Source organism: Dipodomys spectabilis, unplaced genomic scaffold (genome assembly GCF_019054845.1).
Source record: "Dipodomys spectabilis isolate Male_0828 unplaced genomic scaffold, ASM1905484v1 ptg000178l, whole genome shotgun sequence".
Classification (NCBI taxonomy): Eukaryota; Metazoa; Chordata; class Mammalia; order Rodentia; family Heteromyidae; genus Dipodomys; species Dipodomys spectabilis.
The window spans coordinates 8,353,897-8,368,709 of NW_024870855.1; positions in this window are offsets into that span (position 1 = coordinate 8,353,897).

A 14,813-nucleotide genomic window follows, 5' to 3' on the forward strand; every position below is an offset into this window, starting at 1 on the left:
GATCTGGGCTTAGTGGTTCTTGCCTGTAATCCTAGTGAGTCAGGAGGCAGGGGTCAAAGGATCTCTCTGTTTTAGGCCCTCCAGGAAACAGCATGAAACCCATTCTGAGAAACAAACCAAAAGAAAGGAAAAAACAAAACCAAACAAAACCCTGGGCACATGACTCAAGTACAGCACTTGCCTAGCAAGCAGGAGACCGAGTGTAATGCCCCGTACTGGAAATCAATCAATAAATGAAATTTTAAAAAACAAAAAGGATATGAAACTGGCACTGTACAAAAGACAGCATGCTCAATAGAATGTGACCAGATTTTCAGTTGGATTTACTCACAGTCATCATAAAGAAAAGCCTTTAGTTCGGGACTGATTAAATGTAGTTTGACATAATAATCATAATAATTGACTAAATTCACATTTATGTAGAAATATATAGCAAACATTTTTTGTAAGACTCTTTAAATAGAACTTCTCCCCTGAAGCCAATAGGGAGTATGGTAAAAAAAAAAAAAAAAAAAAAAAAACTCTCTTCTCTTTTGCATAATTTTTGTTTGCATTCCATACTGGTAACATGAGGGAAAGTGACATTTCTTATGCTAGTCATATATCTGAGCATATGAGACATATGAGACTTGTTCTCTGTTAGCTGATACTGATCCTGCAGTTGGAGCCTTCTGTCATTACCAACCTTGTGTGTGTGTGTGTGTGTGTGTGTGTGTGTGTGTGTGTGTGTGTGTGTGTGTCCCTCTTTGATGTCCTACACTCCTTAGCTAAAAGGAAAGCATTACTCTTCACCTTTTTTTTTTACCCTGCTGCTCCCTTCCCTGGAACCCACTGCCAGCTAACCACTAAGCAAGAAGAAGCTGAGTCACTTATTGCACTCAAATTTGAATTATATGCTTGTTTCTCTAATGCCATTTCTCTCTCCAAGATCATGTACTATACAGAATACACATTTGAGTACTGTGATAGAGACCACACTGAGTCCCTCACCCAAAGAAGCCCATGTCTTATATCCAGAGATCTATTTCCATGTTAATTAGCATGGTGAAAATGACTTTGTAGATGTGATAGAGTAAATTTTTGGGGTGGAAGACCATTCTGGGTGATCTGTGTAAATCCAATGGAATCACAAGGGGACTTAAAAACAGAAGAGGGAGAAAGAAGGGAAGTTCTGAATGCTGGGACATGAAAAGGCTTTATTGATGGAAGAAGGGAGTATACAGCCTACTTCTCACAAGGTGAGAAGTAACAAGAAAATAGACCAACCTAGAACGTCAAGATGGAGGATAGTCATAATGATGCTTTTATTTAATTAACTGACTTGTTTACTTTGGCTATGTGAGGATTGAATCCAGGGCCTCATACATGCTAGGCAGATCCGATGTCATGAGCGATGCCCCTCAACCTTAATGTTTTGATATTAGCCCAGTAAGACCTTGTGAGATATATATTTTGAATGGAAAGAGGGGTGCATACATGCCAGGATTGAGGCTTGAACTCAGGACCTAGGCACTGTCCCTTAGCTTTTTCCACTCAAGACTGGTGTTCTACTACTTGAACTATAGCTCCACTCTTGCTTCTTGGTGGTTGATTGGAAACAAGAATCTCTGAAACTTTCCTGTCTAGGCTGGTTTTGAAGCATGATCATCAGATCTCAGCCACCTGAGTAGCTAGGATTATAGGCATGAGCCACCAGTACATGGCTCTTATAAGATTTATGACATATGATCAGCTAACAAATTCATGTTTTTTAAGCCACCAAGTTTGTGACCATTCGCTACTACATTAACAAAACTGATTAAAAACCACTGCAGGGCAGTGGATCATCACCAGGTGTCACACTGTCCCTGCCACGTTAGATCCCTGATGACTGCTGTGGCTTCCTAAACAAACACATTCATATTCATATTTTATATTTCCATATTTTACTACATGGACTTTTTACCATGGCCTTTGGCCTTCCAAAAGAAAAGGGGCTATGTCCAAACAAGAGTTTGTCTCGCTGATCCAAACAGACCCTTTGTAAATAAGCTTTCTCTATTTTCTCCCATTGAAAACTCACCCCTTCTCCCTTGAACATCAGTGGACAGATAGATACTTGGGCTAGAGGCTCAAAAGCTCAGACATTTATTTAAATTACAACCGGTCTACCAGAAATTTTGTCAAAACTCTTGAATCATTTGATTCCTTCTCATTTCTTGAGAGGTAACATAAAATGGAAGAACATAAACAAAATGATTGAAGATATTTATCCTATGTGGTGTGTATACTGGTGTTATTAAAAATGAAATTTAAAGAATTTATTATCTGGCAAAAATAGTATTATGAAAACTATGTCTTAGAAGAAACTGAGAACATGTTCATGGCCCTTTAATGATGTTCTGATTTCAGAGAGACTATAAAGTTTATACTATTTATTATAAATCACATTCTCTAATATATATGCATTTACGAACTAGTTAGCAAGATGCAGTGTGTGTGAATATGATGCAGTGTGGGAATATGAAGGTGAGCAAGATGAAGACTGTCTGAAAGAGACTCGAACTCAGGCCTTCTTCCTGAAGCTTCCTATACTCCCAAGGTTTTAAAATGTTCCTCTACGGTAAATAATGCTGCAATAAACATAGTTATGCTGGTAGCTTTAATATGGTCTTGTGTGTGATCATTTGGGTAAATGCTCAAAAGTGGGATTGCTGGGTCATAGGGGAGCTCTGTGTGGAGTCTTTTGAGGAACCTCCATACTACTTTCCAAAGTGGTTGAACAAGTTTACACTCCCACCAACAATGCAGTAAGGTTCCCTTCTGTCCACATCCCCTCCAGCATCTGTTGTTATTAGAGCCTCCATCAGAAAGGATGACATTGCCCCATTTGTTAGGAAATGGAAAGGCTTGGAAAAAAATTATATTAAGTGAAGTAAGCCAGGCCCAAAGAAACATAGGTCCCATAGTTTCTCTTATTTTCAATAACTAGTATATGTCTGAGACAAGCAGAAAAGTTCAGATAAGTTGATGTTAGGTGAAATGAACCCAAGATAAGGATTCAAACATATATATAAGATGATTTCTTTGTTGCTTTGTATGTCCCTCCTCCATGGTATAACCCCTGTTTTCACTGTATTTGATGTTGGTATACTTCGGGGAAGGGAAGGGAAAAAACAAACCGTTTAAATAGGGATACAGATGGACCCATTGCAACAATGAGATGTACAAGATGTTATGTCGAAAAACAAACTTTACAACTTTGGCTGGGGAGGAGGGGGGAATGGGAAGGGATGGGAAGGGGAAACAAAGGAGGAGGCAACAATGCTTGATAAGAAATGCACTCATTACCTTGTGCATATAACTGTAACCCCTCTGTATTTTCACAATTAAAAAAAAAAAGTTCCTCTACCAGCCATCTGGCAGTGGTTCACACTGCAATCCGAGCCAATCAAGAAGCTGAGGGCTGAGGATCACGGTTCAAAGCCAGCCTGGGCAGGAGTCTGTGAGACTCTTATCTCCAATTAACCAGCAAAAAGCCAATAGTGGAGCTGTGGCTCAAGTGATAGAGTGCCAGCTTTGAATGAAAAAGCTAAGGGACAGCGCTGGGATCCTGAGTTCATGCCCCAGTACTGGCACACACACAAAAAGTTCCCCTGCCATGGAGCCTTTAATAATCAGGTGTCACCGGTGGACTCCTCAGAATTTAAAATGCATAAAGTAAAACGCATAAGATTGCAAAAAAAAAAAAAAAAGCCTAAACCAAAACACAGAGTTTTAATAGAGAAGACACATACCTCTATCCCAAACCATTTTACCAACACAAGACTGAACAGGATTTTGGTCAATGATATCTCCAACACTGTAAGTACTATTATGATTTGATTTCCATATTTATAACAAAAGAAATAGCTAAATAGTCCTATAAAGAAACAATTCATTTCTTGGCCATGTGTAAGACCTCCTAGGACCCTAATTTTAGTAAAATATCCCTGCTCTAAATTTACTGTCAAAGAACAACTTCAAAAAATGTAGATATCATATTGTTAGTTCTAAATCAAGATACACCTATGCTTTCTTTTCTCTAATTACTAGTTTTAGTTTTAATGGATCACTCATAAGTATACCCCATTTTCTGGGAGGAGAACAAAAAAGATCCTTGGGGGACAGAAATCATATTGATAAAGAGACAATGTGCTGTTGTCCATTTGTTCATTTATTTATGTCTTGCCTTGTTTCTGAAAAGAATTAAAGCACCTTGTTCCAGTCTAAGTTCCTATAACTTGGTTAATCAAATCTTCCTAAAATGTAATTTTTTTAAAAAATGTAATAACATCACTTGACAAATGGTACCAAATTATTATCATCTTTTGAATAATTACGTGATTAGGAATGCCTACATCATATTTATCTAATCTGCAATTAAATCATCTATGTGTGCAATTAAATAATTTATATCTGCAATACATAAATTGCCTCATCAATAATGGGCAATGTGGCCAATGGCCAAGTGTGTTCAGAAAGAAAATGGAGTGTGTCAGGAAGAAGGGTCACCTATGCTGTTCTAATTGTGATGCTGACAAATTAAACAAGGCCATAGCTCATCATTTCAGCCGGCAAGAGTTGTGAAGTGAAGATCTTCACACAGAACTGGCATGATGTTGTTTACCCATTTTCTTCATATTCTGAACATACACTTGCCTGTGACAACATTGTTAATCATGGAAGCAATGGCTTTCTAGTGTCTAATCTCTGTTGGAGGATTCTCTACTTTATCGTGTAAACTTAATTAGCGTTGTTACCATAAATTTCCAGGTGCAACTTCACAGTGTTTCAGAAAATATTTACAGAGCACCTAACATGTGCAAAGTACCTGCTAAGACATGCATAGCAGCAGGACAATCTGTTTACAAACTGTACTGTTAGCAAGGCAAATCTCTTCTTTTGTAATGGCTAAATAAAGCCTTATATGATTCTGAACTCTCCACCTGGAAAATCAGCATTAGGGACCCATCTCCACCCCTTCTTAGATGGTACAAAAATTCTGAAAGGTTTACATGGTGCTTAAAATAGTAGAACCTGGAAGGCCTGGAGCCACAGTCCATCTACACATCAATTCAGGTCTGGAATTCAGGCAGTAATCAGTTTCATGTTTTTGTTTTGTTCTGTTTTGTGTTGTAACACTAAAATCTTTGCACAGAATGGAGTTCCAAGCCTTGTGCCTGATATAGTTTGATGAAGTTTACCCAAAGCCATTTCCTCAGAGAATCTGACACCTTCCCATAGTGATCTATCAAGCAGGGATGGGAGAGGGAAGCTTTCAAGAACCATCTATACCCTTACAAACTATGGGCCTCTTTGCCCCATTTGGAGAAAGTTCCTTCTCCTCTCTTCCTATTGTGCAGCTGAAGAGATACTTTCCTCCCTCTTCCTGCCCTCCAACATACTAAGTGTTGCAACTGATGACTGCAGAACTTACAGAGAACAGAAGTACTATTGACCCCATGTAGCTTTTGTGTTCTGTTCAAGGCAATAATCCTTTTTCCCAAAACAGGTCCTTTCTTTATCCTCCTGGACAAGGAACCTGAGACAAGCTTGAAGTGGTAGTCATATAAAAATCTAGAACAAACATAAATCAGTAGCTCAATAAATGAGCCTTCCCTCAAAGACATGATTTCAATCCTTAAGGAGTCAAACAAAACAGACTGTAAAGTCCACATATTCCTACATGGTGCTGATGCTTATTAAATTCTTAAATAAATAGATGCTTGCTAATATCTTTGAGATTAATATGGCCAGCTAATAAATAAAAGCCTCAGGGTATAATTTTACTACCGTGGTTAATAATGTGTAATATTTAGACCTCTGGAAATTAGAATGTTTATTTTAGGTAACTTTTCTGTATCAAACTGCACTTTAAAGTAATTCTGTTTTTCCACTTTTTAATAAGGACAACTAATAATTGTCATTATATTAGAATATCAATGAACACACATAAACAACGTTTCAACCTAACCAGCTCTCCGAAGAATAAATCTGAAAGAGCCACTGACTTGTCTGAAGTGTTGCAAGTCAGACTCACTCCCTTTTAAAGGCAACCAGATTAACTCATAGCTGCTAAGTGCTTACTGTGGGTTGGCTACTGAGTGATTACACAATGAGTTTATTCCATCCTGGCTGGAATTCTCTCTTTTCAGATGCAGAAAATGAGGGTACGGTAGGTCAGACAACTTGGGAAATCGGGTTACAGTGTGGAGACATGGAAGAGATTGGCCATGTCAGTTTTCTTGGAAGGGGTCTTGGTGATTAGTAGGAATCTAAAGAGTCATTTTAAATCTCAATGTGTGAGCAGGCATTCTGTTTCTAATAAAAATTACAGACTTACTGGGTTGCAATGGCTGATAGAGAATTCAGGGTTCTGGCTATACCACTCACTAAAGTTATCAACCAGTATCATAATGGTCCTTAGTTGTAAGGATAAGAGAGTCTGGCTGTAGAACACATGCCCTAAACTATGGTGGTTGGGGCGGGGGGGGGGGGGGGGGGGGGGGGAGGGTGGCTCACAGACATGGCCCACCAGAGGTCACAGGTCAAGTCACTCATTTTGTAGCCTTGGCTCCTTCCCACAGCACACTGACAATTCTCTACTGTGTCAGGCATTGTTCTAAGTCAGGGACACAGAGATGGAAAGGTTGGTCTGTCAGAAGCACATAGAGCAAGTACTCTCCTGGATGGGGTTCAACTTAGTTTCCTCTTATGTTGAATTATCAGCAATGTTGAAAGATAATACAACACATGCCAATTGAAGTAGTTCATTTTCCCTTGTGAGATACCACTGCTTGTTGGTTAATAAAATTCTTCAGCCTATTGCTAGGGTTGCAATTTCAGCTCCTAAATGACTTCAATTTTGACCTTGGCAACTGGACTAAACCTCCTTTAGTTTTAGCATTTGCAAATTAATGGCCAAAGTACTGCCTGATTCCTAAGGCTTTCTATGGATTAAATGAATTCAAAGAAAGGACCTAGATTAGTAAATGTTATTTGCTTATTAGATAATGAAGGAATAAAACCAAGCAAAGCAATGAAGTCAATTGCTAGATTTAAATAAAGCACATGATACTAGAATCCAGCACAAGGACTATACAGTTCAGAGTTTCAATTACTAACTCAGATGCTGGTGGCTCATTTCTGTAATCCTAACTACTCAGGAGGCTGAGATATGAGAATCACAATTTGAAGCCAGCCTAGGAAGGAAAGTCTGTGAGATTCTTTTTTTAGGGTGGACTCCTTTTTTATTTTTAATATGTTTTTATTGTAAAAATACTGTACAGAGGGGTTACAGTTACATGAGTAAGGTAATGAGTACATTTCCTATTGAGCATTGTTACCTCCTCCTTTGTTTTTCCCCTACCATCCCTTCCCTCCCCACCTTCCCAACTCCACCCTTCCCCCTCTTCCCTTCCTCCCCCCTGCCCCCACCGAAGTTGTAAAGTTCATTTTCAACATAGTGTCTTGCACATCTCATTGTTATAATGGGTCAACTTGTATTCTTATTTAAGCATTTTGTTATTTCCCTTCTCCTCACCAAATTAGAAAAATGCAGGGCACCAGAATCAAATACAGTGAAAACAGGGGTTATACCATGGGAGAAGAATATACCAAAGAAACAAAAAAAAAATCACATAGTACATTATAAATACATTTAAAACAATAGCAAGAAAAAAAACCTGTACCCCTATCTTGGGGTTCATTTCGCTTAACATCATCTTATATGGTCATATGTACATAGCTTTTGACCTTTTCTGCTTGTCCTAGAAATATACTAGCTATTGCAAATAAGGGAAACCTATGTTTCTTTGGGTCTGCAGAAAGAACAGTGCTGGAGGAATATCAATACCAAATTTCAAGTTCTACTACAAAGTCATAGTAATCAAAACAGCTTGGTACTGGCACAAGAACAGACCTCAGGACAAATGGAATAGGACTGAAGACCCAGAAATGAACCCACAGACCTATAGCCACCTAATTTCGATAAGGGAGCCAAAAACAAAAAAAAAATAGAATGGAAGAAAGACAGCCTCTTCAGCAAATGGTGCTGGCAAAATTGGTTAAACATCTATAGGAAACTAAAGCTAGATTCTTATATATCACCCTGCATTAGAATCAACTCCAAATGGATCAAAGACCTCGAAGTCAAAGCAGACACACTGAAAACATTACAGGATGGAATAGGAGAAAATCTAGGGACTCTTGGCACAGGCTGAAATTTTCTTAATAAGGACCCAGAAACAACAAATCAAAGAAAGGTTGGATAAATGGGATTGCATGAAACTGCAGAGCTTCTGCATGGCAAAGGACATAGCTAGCAAGATCAATAGAAAGCCCACAGATGGGGGGAAAATCTTCACTAGCCATACAACGGACAAGGGTCTCATATCTAAAATATACTTAGAATTCAAAAAATTAAATCCTCCAACAACAAATCCTCAAAGAAACAACTGCCCAATAAATATGTGAGGTCTGCCCTGGGTCCTGCAGGCCCTATGCAGACACCTCCTTACCTCTTGGCTAAGTTTCCAGCCAGTTTCTGTTACCTAGGTAACTGGCACACCTGGAAGCAGTCACATCCCCTTCCTGCTAGGTCACATCCTGGGCTGCAGCTGGTCACACCTCCCATGTGACTGTAGGAGGGTCCCAGGCCCCGAGCTCACATTGGGATCCAATGTGGCCACACCTTTCCCCACCTGGCCACACCTCTTCCTGTCCTTGGCCAAGATAAGTCCTGGCCCTGGGGGGTGGGTTGCCCCTTTCGCCATGCCTCTCCCCCATGCACAGTATGTGTTGGGGGGGGGGGGGCAGTAAATAAACTTCTTTTCCTGCCTGAATACCACATAGCGTTCTCTTCATCGGCTACCTAATGAAACCTACCTATTTAATATACCTTACCCTTATCTCCAATTAACTACCAACCCTCCACCCTCCCCAAAAGAAAAAAACAAAAAACAGAAGTAGAGCTGTGGCTCAAGTGGTAGAGTTCCAGCTTTAAGTGAAAAAGCTAAGACATAGTGCCCAGGTCCTGAATTCAAGCCCTAGCACTAAAATAAAATAATAATAAAGCCTTGATTTTCTTTACCAGTGAACACATGACAAGCACCAAGTCAGTCAGTCCAGCCATGTGAGACTTGCCCTTGCTAGTCTAGCAGCTTGGGAATGTCTTCCTATAACATCTGCATTTATTCCTGCAAACACCTAAGCCAAACCACAAACCAGAGAATCTATGAGGAAGAAAGACTGGTTCAGGGTGGAACAATGATTTGCCAACAGTCCTAGGAACCAAAAGCTGAAATGTAGCTAAAGCTATACAACAGTTGTGAAATTCATCCATTGCTCTTTTCAGCCTAACTTCATTGCCTACAATTAATTTCTATCAGCTGTCTTTGTTTATGGCTCAACATCTTGAATTCGTTTTGAAGTTCAGGTCAACTTTCTCACTGTCTTACTAACTAAATCCAATGCCAAATTTTTTTCCCATTTTTAAACAGATGTTGAAATATTACAATAAAAAAATCTAATTGTTGCGTTATTTTTGTATGTAAGATGTTTCAGAAGGGACAGCTCAGAGTTTTGAGGGGGATTGCCTACTCATGGGAAAACCACAAAGCAATAAACTCAAAGCTCTTACAAAGAACTTACAGCCAGAATATGAATGAAAAAAACACAATCAATGTAGAGCCAGCACAAATATGTGGTAATTTCAAGAATCAAACAATGGGTAAGCAAGAGATGAGAAATAGATATGAGATTTCTCATCTCTGGCTTCTTAAGTGGGAAAAACTGATTAGGAGGTATCGAGGTAAAGGAGAAAGGCTACAGGACATCATAAAAGATTGAAATGTGGTTAGAAAGAGGTAGGAAGAAGAAAATCCTGCCAATGTAGTTTTGATCAAAGCAGTATATGATTTGCAATATTCAAAAATGGTTCAAAGGGCTGTCCAGCTGTACAGATGAACCTTGAACACCAAGCTTCCTTTGTGTTATATGGGTGTGATTTGGGAAAGATCATGATACACAGGCTCAAAAGCTTCCAAGAGGGCGGAACTATATGACTATAAGAATATTCTGGAAATATTTGCCAGAGTCCCTTGATTGGGAAATGCTAGGACCAGGTATTAAAGACATTATTACTTGGGCCAAGAGAGTCTTGCTCTCAGAGGCTAAGATCTTGGTGTAACCAAAGTGGCTTACTAATCAAAACTTGCTTTAAAATTTGTCCTTGCCAAGAGAGGTGGCTCAAGTCTATAATCCTAGCTACTTGGGAGGTGAAGATAAGCCAGATTGAGGTTCAGGGTCAACACAGACACAAAAAAAGTTTCTGAGACTTTATCTCTACCAATGGCAGAGTATGTTGCTACACACCTGTCATCTCAGTAACTCAAGGAACTATAAATAGGAAGATCAAAGTCCACATTGGTCTGGGCAAATAAACAAATCCTAACTGGAAAATAATGAACAGAAAAAGGGCTGACAGCAATTCCAGTAGTAGAGCATTTGTATAGCAAGTGCAAGATCCTGAGTTCAAACCCCAGTACTGCAAAAAGAGACAGACAGACAGACAGACAGATCCTATCCTAGCTATATAAAAACTATTCTACCTAAATTCACCGACACAATGTCCATGTTACATATTGTTCTTAATACCAGTTCATTTCCAGCTTTATATAATCTGTTTAGGAATCACTCAACTTAGACTATAAAATTCTATAAATAACCCTTCCTTAGCTTTGCTTGATTGATTTTTTGGGGGGGGTTGCCCATTCTGGGGCTTGAACTAAGGGCCTGGGTGCTGTCCCTGGAATTCTTCTGCTCAAGGTTAGTGCTGTATCACTTGAGCCAAAGCTCTATTTCTGCCTTAATTTAAGATAAGAGTCTCATGAACTTTCCTGTATGGTTTGACTTCAGTAGTGTTGTGGCAAGCTTTCTGTTATTGGTGCTTTTTCTTGAGGTTGGAGGGTCAGTATGGGATAGACTCAGAAGCTAGAAAGGCTTTTTGTCAGAATGACTGTATTGGAATATCATATGTCTAGTTGGGACCAACAGAAGTCTTCACAAGTCTGCATATTGTCCTAGTTGCCAAGTCCAAAGGACTTGTAAAGTTTTCAAAATGCAATCATGTTCTGGAGAGTAGAGGCCCTGGTGAACCCATCGGATTCAATCCCTTCTATAGGGAACCCTACTAGCATCCCACCACTAAACTGTCCATCCAGTTCCAATGAACAGGGAAGGGTCTTTAGTGATCTTTAAGGCAATCTCTAACAAGCCAGCTATTTTGGCTGAATCCTGAGTTGATGTGTTGAGAGTCATTTCTCTTCACTAATTTTTATATCTATTTATATTTCTTGTTCCATGGGCACCATATACCTTATTGAGTTCATCTTTGTGGGATTATTTTCTTCTTCAGAATTTAAGAAAAGTTAATATTTCCAGTTAAAATGGAAAAATAATTCATGCCGAGAAGAAGGAGGGTGCTTTTCAGAACCACTGGGAAGCCATGCAGAGGCCAGCAGGAGGAGAAACATTAGGCCATCAAGCAGGTGGCCTAGCTGGCAGGTAACCTATGCACCTTGCCATGTTAATTGATACGAATTATACCTGTTGTTTCCATAATTTGGGGAACAGTTGATCTTAGGAAGATGTGAACCTGTGTTCATATGCGGATAATTCAGGAAAAATAAAAATCTGGCATTGAAACTTTAACCAAAGAGTAACTACACTTTGTTACCTGCAGAAGCTCTTTCTCCAGAGAAGCAAGGACTTATTAAGGGGACAGGCTTTGTATAAGTGTTCTATTCCTCATTTTTTTTTAAAAAAGACTATTATCAAAGAAGTGTGTCAAAATGCAGGAATGAGAATCTGCTAAAAATAAAAAAAACAGATCCAGTAACATACATGCATACACGGAAATAAATATAAACTCTTGATTATTGAATCCTACTTAATGCATTGATAAGATCTTAAGAGGTGGGAAAACTTATGCAACAAAAATTCCCTGGGACTCAGTGGAAGTATATCTATTAAGCATGGATGGCCTGGAATACTTTCAATAAAGCTCAATATTATTTAAACAACAGCAACAGAAACCTTCCAATTAAGAAGTATTAAAACCCTGGGCACATGAACTGGGACTAACTAGCGTGACATGAGGGTGTGCACTGTGTGTAAAGGGTTTGTAGACCTGTCAGTTAATCAGAGACACATTGCACCTGTCATTCAACTTTAGGCATGAGTTCTATGACAGATAGGCCACAGTTACAGACAAGATTTTGAAAAGTAGACAAGCTAAATGTTAGAAGATACCACTTGGCCAGAGGCCACTGAATAAACAGATTCTCCTGTGCTGGGATCAAGATGCGCCAGGACAGGTAGAGCCAGTTGGTGCTTGAAAGGATAGTTATTTGAATGATAAGTTCAATGAATTGGATAAAACCTGTTCCAATCATTATTATTACAGAAAGTTCCAATCATGAAGAAAAATAGTAATAGGCTTACCTGGAAAGGGTCCTTATGTCTAATAATTTTAATGCAGAAAGGAAAGTGTGGAAGGAATAACAGATGTTTTAAAACTGGAAGAAAAAAAGTTCTAAACATCATCTAGGCTTGCATTCTCTGATCAAGATTGGGCAGCAAGCAAGCTTCACAGACAGCTGACTTGTTCAGGGTCATTCTGCAGAGCTGAGAGCTGAGCCAAAGGCAATACACAAAAGGTATTGGACAGAGGGACCCCAAAGTAAGGTGTTGAGAAAAAAACAACCCTGTAAGGCTTAACACTTGGAAAACTTCAACTTCATAGAATAATTCCTTATTTTGTTGCTTGTTTAAAACACAAGCACTGGCTAGGAATATATAGCTCAAGGCTAGAGTGCAGTGTTACCCTGTGTGTTCAATGACCTGAGTTTGATCCCCAACATGAAGGAGGAGGAGGAGGAGGAGAAGGAGGAGAAGGAGGGGGAGGGGAGGGGGAGGAGGAATGGAGAGGAGGAGGAGGAGGAAGAAAAAACATAATTGAGTTATGGGATTGGCATATCTCACAGTGGCCTACTTTACATGGTAAACCCTCAGAGATAAGAAATCTATGTACCCCATTTTGCCATAGCCTATTAGACATTACCCCTACACAGACCCATGCTAAAAATTTTGTGTTCTGACAACAAAGGCACCCAGGAAGGAAAAAAGCTAAAATAAATATGATTTCAAGCCCAGGAGAAGATTTTGGTCAGTGTTTTTCCTTGAAGGCATTTCAGTTGATGAATTATCAAGCAATATTAATCTCTCCTGAGCACACAGGACACAATGCCCAGCACCAGAGCTCCATTTTACAAATCATTTTACCATTAGCCGAAGCAGGTCTAACACATCAATAACCAGCGCAAGTGCATTTGCTATATTTTAAAGTAGAATATTTATTTTGGATAATGGATTATTAAATAGATATGTATCATTTATCTCTGCAAGTCATTTTATTGGGAATGATTTATAGCACATCAACAGCCATTACAAATGTGTTTGTATTCTTTTGAGGGCTGCTCATTTTATTATGAATGGCTTACTGAGCAGGGCAAAGCCGATTGCAGCCAACCTGCTTTCTCAGGGCTGTGATATTTTACAAGGGTTGCCTTATAAATATTTTGTAAATTACTTAGAAATCTCTTCTTGCCAAAATATTCTGGAAGCCCAATTAATGTCGCGATTCCATGTGGCCATTCTAAGACCCAGAGTAGGCAGGAAAGGGATTTTTAACTGTGGGCCTCCTTTGCAATGAATGGGAGGTAGTGTGCTCTCATACATCCCATCAAGGAGACCCAGATCTCACCTGCGATTTCAGTATAAAACAGACTGTTTATTAGACTTTAGTGACATCGGAAAGGTTACACAGCTGAGAATGTGCAGGGAAAAAAATCTCTAGCTTATCTCCAACTTTGTTGTTCTTACAGCTGAAAAGGAGGTCCTGTTTGTTTGCATTTAAATAGATGGGAATTCACTGTGCGTGTGGAAAACACAGAAATGGGTGTGCAATGCCACCTTGATGATAATGATTTCAATTGATTAAACCAAACCACCTTTGATTATTAGTGTATCTTTCATACCCAAATGCACAATCTAGATGAAAAAATACACACGCGTGGCTACAGCAAGAATACTGTCAAATTTTAATTTCAGCAAGGGTAAACACAGCCAAGTTTTGAAGGTCTGCATCAAGGATACTGACATAATTTTCAAAGTCACGTGTAATGCCACAGCACCTCCCCTCCACATAAAACCCAGGGGGTTGACACCAGTGGCAGTGCATAACAGTGTTGCCACAAGGCTTCCTGAGTATTTGCAACTGCTTGTAGAAGTGGGTTTTGCAAATGAGGTGGGGGTTATGTCTTTTATTGCTGATACTGTTTCACCTGCATTTAGTTCCACTGACATGGCGAACCCTGTGGCCAATTGTCCTTATTATAGCCCCGGAGTATTTCTCCCTAGCCCACTTGCACAGGAGGGGGAGATGAGAGCATGGAGCGTACTTAACTGCCAAGCTGAATGGCTCTGTAATGTAGCTTCAGTGTGGCATAAATTAAGCTGTCATTTTTTTGGCAGGGAGTGCAGAGAGGCGATTTTCCTGTACTGTAACATTTGAAACAACAATTTTCTGGCTGCAGTACTGACTGACAGTTCTGTGTGATACATTCACAACGTGTGTGCTTCGGGGCTGCAGCTGGAAACTGCCTTCAGGGCAAGGTATTGTCTCTATTAGCAAATCCTGGCTGCGGCTGCCCTCATGCAGATGCTTCCTG